General features: G+C 62.3%; 1 long non-coding RNA gene across 1 annotated transcript; it reads right to left on the bottom strand.

Annotated features, from left to right (window-relative positions):
- Positions 1-1,055: 1,055 nt before the first annotated feature.
- On the bottom strand, positions 1,056-4,548 carry LOC147573233 (uncharacterized). Its single transcript, XR_015245325.1, has 3 exons — positions 3,733-4,548; positions 2,297-2,543; positions 1,056-1,716 (listed from the first exon to the last, which is right to left on the bottom strand). It is a non-coding gene; the product is annotated as an uncharacterized LOC147573233 (long non-coding RNA).
- Between the last annotated feature and the right edge of the window lie 1,752 nt (positions 4,549-6,300).

Below are 6,300 nucleotides of genomic sequence, written 5' to 3'. Positions count from 1 at the left end.
GGATTGTAAACACTTATCTTCCAGAAATGGGAAGCCAGCATCCTGTCTCATAGACAGAAAAGTACAGACAATGGAGGCAGTGATGTACCGCGGTTTGGGTGACGCGGGGGCTAGCCCCCCACCCCCGACCAGACCCCTGGCGCTGTGTCCAGGGGGGAGGGGAAGAGGGAAGAGAAGTCCAGGCAGGAAGCCTCTTCCACTCCGGGCCTCCAGCCTCCTGGCCACACGTGCACTCAGTCGAGGAGGCTGCTAGGGGTGCAGGCCGGCAGGTCCCGGGAGAGGCGCTCGCCCAGCCTCAGAAACTAATGCCGTGGGACCCGGAGCAAATCTCCAGCCTCTCTGAGCCTGGGCTTTCCTCCGTGGCTGCTCCTCCAGGTGTGGGAGATCTAGTGACAAGCACAGGTCCTGCCTGGCGGGGACCACGAGGGGGACCCTGGACAGCAAAGGCTTGGGAGCCCTAGAGCAGGTGGAGGCGTTGGGAGAGCCTCACACGGGCTCCAGGGATCCGCAGGGCGGGGTCCAAGGGCCCAAAACAGACAGCCTGATGTTGAACTTGGGGTGCCGGCTGGTGTGGGTCACCTTTGTCAGCTGGCCGTGGTCATAGTCTCAGCCACCTGACACGGACCTCGTATTTTGGAGACCGCGTCCCCCAGGAGGTGATGTGCTACTGGGAGAATAGACAAATAGAGCACACGGATGAGTCCATGACGAGAGGGACAGGAGACAAGCACCGACCTGGGTCTTTGCATTTGCTGGATGCGGGCAAGTCCCCGTCCCTGACGCTGAGCAGCCATGGGTGCCGCCTCCCTGTTCTGCGTCCCCGGTCCGGTCCAGCACTGATGCTCCCCTGCTGCTGCTGGGCCTTGCCCGTCTCCTGGGGGGACTGGGGCGAGAGCGTCTCCACCCAGGGCTGCACCTCCCCGGGTTTACTGGGTAACGTGTCCCCAGGCGGCCGCCCCACCGCGAGACCCCGCTGAGCCAGCCTCGACTGAACTTGGCACGCTTGGGCTTTTCATTTTTGCCAGTCTGCTTTCTAGATGATAGGATCTCGGTGTGGCTTTAATCTGCTTTTCTCCCCAGGTACTTTGTTGTTGTTGTTGCTGTGACCTTAATGTTTATTTACTTTTGAGTGAGAGACAGAGACACGGAGTATGGGTGGGGGAGGGGCACAGAGAGAGGGAGACACAGAATCCGAAGCCGGTTCCAGGCTCTGAGCTGTGGGCCCAGAGCCTCACGCGGGGCTCGAACTCACGAGCTGTAAGATCATGACCTGAGCCGAAGTTGGACCCTTAAGTGACTGAGCCGCCCAGGAGCCCCTCCAGCTTTTTGTTTTACTAGAGAAAAAAAAAAAAAAAAACGAAACTGCTGTTGCAAGTTACAGGTGCCATTGGTATACAAAGTGGGAGGAGGGCCTGGAAGGGGACCTTCTGTACAGGACGGTCTGCGTGCAGCCATCCCCGAGGGCTGCCGGGGCCAGACGGGAGCCCGCGTGCTGGGGAATGTCATTGGAAGGTGGGGTGTGGTGCTAGACGCGTCCCTTCGACGTTGTCAGGGCCCCCGGGTGAACAGCGCTGTGCGCCCGGTAAGATGGTCTCCACGGTGTCCGCGGGCAGTAACAATCGTAGCACTCTAATGACAGACGCTGGAAGTGAGGACATCTGTGCCTGTGGCAACTGGACCTCCCGTGCACAGTATTCTTACGGACCTCACGATGCCCTAAAAAGTAAGTCGACGTTAATTTTCAAAAATCTCTTAGAAGAAGAAGGAGGTCTGAGATGGGCTCAAGGCAAGAGGGAGGAGGCCAGGCGGCCGGAGCTGGCGGCGGTGACGCGGTGGCCTCTCGGAGTCGTCACAGGGAGAAGGTGGCAGGAGCGGGCCTCCGCGTCTGGCCCACGTGAGAGCGTGACCGTGCGGGGTCTGCCTGGCCCTCCCCCGCCCCGGGGAGAGGAAGGAAGGGGAGGACAGTCTGGCATCCAGGAGGACACCCAGCACGTCCCCGGGACACATCCACGGCTGCGACTAATGCTGCAGGTGTGGGGCACAGGGGAGGAATGGGAGCCCGTGACGCCCTGACCGCACAGCCAGGGGCCCCGGCCCGCGGGAAGAGGCGTGGATGCAGGCGTCCAGGGGTCTCCTGGCTCCCACGTGGGTGTTCTGTACCCGCTGGGAGGCGGCACCAATGCCGGACCCTCGCCCATCCCACACCCTGCTTGCTGTGTGCCATCCCACATCACGCCCGTCCCCGTGGGCTCGGCCCGGGCCTGGGTCAGTGACACTCCGGGCCAACTCCAGCCACCTGAAGCCGAAAGGAGACTTCAGGAAAGGATACTGGTGGTGCGGCCTCCTCCCGCTGGGGAACAGGTGCACAGGGGCTCCCCGGTCCCGTTCCCGGACGCACAGGGTTTGGAATGGCGTCCTCTCCAAATCATGTCCACTCGGAAGCTCGAAATGCGGTCCTATTCAAAAACCAGGGTATTTGCAGACGTCACTAGGTCAAGGTCAGACTGGAGGAGGGTGGGCCCTGACTGCAATGACTAGTGTCCCTAGGAGAGAGGAGGAGACAGAGGCACAGGAGTGATGTGTCCGCAGGCCAGGGAGCGCGGGGGCCTCCAGAAGCGGGGTGAGCCTGTGAAGGACTCTCCCGGGGAGCGCCAGGACCACGAAAAAGTAAATTTCTGTTGTTCTAGGCCACCCAGCTGTGGTGCTTGGCCACGGCAGTCAGGGAAAGTAAGACAGCCTAACCTGGGGACAGCCCAGGAGCAAGAGAGCGTGTCCTGCGGAGGCTGGGGGGGCTCCCCGGTGACAGAGGCGCAGGCGGAAGGCAGGAGCCCCGCCCCTAAAGACTGAATCACACCTCACTAAAGTTTGAAAAAGAGAAAAGCTACAAAGCGACTGAAATAAAGGCGGCAGAGCCCTGGGGCCGGTGAGGGACAGCCGGGCTGCGAACCCTCCATGTGTCCCCAGGGCGTGTCTGCGTGTAGGGCCCAGCGCATCATCCAGACCCTTAGTCACGCAGTTTGCGGCGATGTAACTCCCATAGAGGAGGAAACAGACGTGCCTTTGTGGGGCACCGTTCAAACGGTGTGCTGGGCACCAGCACGGGTGGAAAGCCACTTAGCCATGCGTGGTGCGGTCAGGCGGACCTGTGCCCCGGCCCCGGTGTTGGCTCCCAGGGGCAGATAGCCCAGAGAAGATTCTTGCACAGAGAGCAAGAGCCTGGCTCATGGAAACGGGAGAAGAAGAAGCAACGAGGCAGGTGTTCAGAGCAGGTAGCCAGGCCCCAAAGGCGGCGTGTTCCGAGAGAGGAGGAATCTTCGGGAGCCGAATGCCCGCGACTGGAGCTCTGCTCGGAGGGAACTTGATCCAAGACGAGGAGCCACAGCAACCACCTAGGTCAGGACAGGTGGGGGGGGGGGCAGGCGGAGGGGGGCAGGCCGCAAGACCCCCGGCCCCAGCACCTGTTGTAGCAGAGTCCCACGGGGGGCGCGTAGGGAAGGAAGGTGGGGATGTCTGGGCGCATTTAACACCACTCAGAAACACGAAGTCGGGACTTAAAACCCAGCGCGAGGAGCAGGGACCTTTGGTGTTTTCCTCTGGGCCCTGATTCACCCCCCTTCCTGGCAGGGGGGAATCCTGCAATGCCAGAGGCCACGTGCGGCTGTCCCAGCAGCAAACCTCGAGACCGCGGGTGTCTGGAGGAACCGGCTGCAAAGGTGGGGCTCGGTAACCTACCTCGTTTCCCACTTCGTGTCCCCGGTTGGGTGACTCCGCCGGCTCGGTGCAGACATTTCAGCGAATGGGCTGTCGGGCGCTGTCCCCGGCATTGGGAGTATGCAGCGAGCAAACGACAGATGCCCCTGGTCTCCCGAGTGTGGGGACTGAAACCTAACAGACGGAGAGGGCGGGGCCTCCGCCACCCGCACCCCCAAACGCCTCTCTGGGGGTGGGCACACCTGCACACCAACGTGAGCGGTCTCTGTAGCCCCTCAGGCTCCACGGAGAAGCTGGAGTCGGCGACGGCAGAATCCAGCCCCTGGGGGCGCAGCGCCCAGGTGTCCGGGGATCGGGTCCCGCCGCCGCCGCGCTGGCCACGCTCCTCCGCCCCGGGGCGCGCGGCCCCTACGCCCCCGTGTGGCCGTAAGGAGATACTGCAGGCCCGTCGTGTTAAGTCGGAACAGCTCAGGGAGCCCGGGTCAGGTGCGCAGCTTAGCGCGCCAAGGTCACGCAGCGGAGGTCAGGGCGTGGAAGTGAAGGTGCGCAGGTCAGGGTGCAGAGGTCAGGGCGACGAGGTCAGAGCGTGGAGGTCAGGGTATGCAGGCCAGGGAGCAGAGGTCAGGGCGCACAGGTTGGGACTCTGCGATCAGGGTGTGGAGGTCAGGATGAAACAGGTCAGGGTGCTGAGGTCAGGGCATGGACGTTAGGCGGTCCTCCCGGAAGCTTGTCGCCGTGTCCCAACACTCCACAGCCCGCCTGCAGGCACAGCTCCGGGCTGAGGCCCCGGTGCCCTGGGAGGGGTCCCCGCTGGCTCCCGGCTGAGCCCGGCCCAGGGGCAGCTGCACTGCTGTCCCCCCGGGAGCCCTCGGAGGGCACGGCCGCGTCCCCGGTTCGTCTCTGGACCCCCGGGGGCGTGGGCGGAGGCGCCCGGTGCAGAGGAGGCAGTCCGTTGGCGCCCCCAAACCTGAACAGCAGACCAGCCCAAGTGAGACCGCGGGACCCACAGGACGTGGCCCGCAGGGGGCGGCAGAGAGCGGGACAGCTGGTCCTGTAGGGACTGACCCAGCGCCCCACACCCTCCCCCGCCCTCCACGCGGTCTCTTTCAATCTGATCAGGTGTTTCAGTAAGACCTGGGCCAGAAACAAAAGCTGTAAATCGGTAGCAGAAATGGAAGACCAGGGTCACTTGTTGTCAATAGAAACACAACACGGAAGTTAACTCGGTGAAGACCAAGTGTTGTTGCCAGACGCTGACCGTGTACTGCTGTGTATCAGGGTCAGCCCGGTGACCGAGGCCACCTCCATCCAGGACCCGGAAGGAGGCGAGACCCGCGAGCCTTGTTTTCCCAGAGGCAGCTCTCCAGTGCATGCCGGGACCATCACGGTGGGAAAGGCCTAGTAGAAACCCTTAGAAATGCCCTCAGCTCCCGTCGGAGTCTATGAATCAGAGGCAACGGGCCTCTGGGGAATTCCCAGGGGAATGGCAAAGGCTTCGATGATACAGGGAGGCGGCCCCCTCCTGTCCCCGCTGAACTCACCAGCACAGTCCCTGCAAAAACCACACGGGTCCTGGTGGATATTCGGTACCTTCGACGGCAGATGCTGTGCCGGCATCTTCGCAAGGACAGATCGACAGCCCTGGGCCCCGGGCGCGTGGCTGTCGATCTGGTGAATGTGTTCTTTCCGAGTAGCATCAGGAGCGAAGCAGGCAGCACTCACAGGGAAAGACGTGCACCTGGGGGTCGCCCGTGGTCACCTAGCCATCCTGCACGGTGTCCCGCCGGTCCTGCACACTGATGACATCGCGGTTGTCGGCCAGAAGGCGCAAGTACCTGGTAAGACACACGCCTGCCAGGGGCGTGACTCACTGGGGAGGCGTTTAGGGTGTGGGGCTTTGGAGGCGCTGAGACATCCCTTCCAAGATGAAGGACAACTTACACGTTGTGCCTCCTGCCACCAAAAAAGAGGCATGTTTGGAGGCCGTATCCGCCCCACCAGGGGATTCTGCTCCGACCCAGTTATCGAGCAACAGTGCATCTGTCACCGGCCGGTTTCGAGGGAAGCCCAGAGTAAGAAAGGGATCTGCAGCAGACTCCAGCACGAGTGACCTCGGGACCTCTGCGAAGGTCATGATCATGACCTTCCCAGGGAGTCCCAGCCAGTCAAGGGAGCCGAGCCGTGGCTCTAGAACTCTGCCCTATACCTTGTGGTCTACCCAGACCCCCAGAACGTGAGGCAGCGGCCGGGTTTCCCCCCACACACACACATCCCCACTCCAACCAGGACGTCTGTCCCAAGCCATTCAGGGGTCTCCCACGCCCGGCTCACAGCCTCAGTCATCTGGCTTTCACAGAACCATCTGCTTCCTCGTTCGTCCCGCCTGGCCCTGGGAGCCTGCTCCACGGGTAACACAGCCGCTGGACTCCCTAAGCTCTGAGCCCCTCAGGCAGCCCTCTCCTTCCTGAGAACCTGTCGCTATTCACTCATGCATTCATTCATTCATGTGGCAGGCCTGTCCTAAGTCTCTGGCCGTTTACTAAGCACCCAAACTGTGGACCTGAATAAAACTCTGCCCTGCCCCTGCCC

This window comes from Puma concolor, chromosome E3 (assembly GCF_028749965.1).
Source record: "Puma concolor isolate L17-30 chromosome E3, mPumCon1.1.hap2, whole genome shotgun sequence".
NCBI lineage: Eukaryota > Metazoa > Chordata > Mammalia > Carnivora > Felidae > Puma > Puma concolor.
This window is presented reverse-complemented; position numbering and strand designations above follow the sequence as displayed.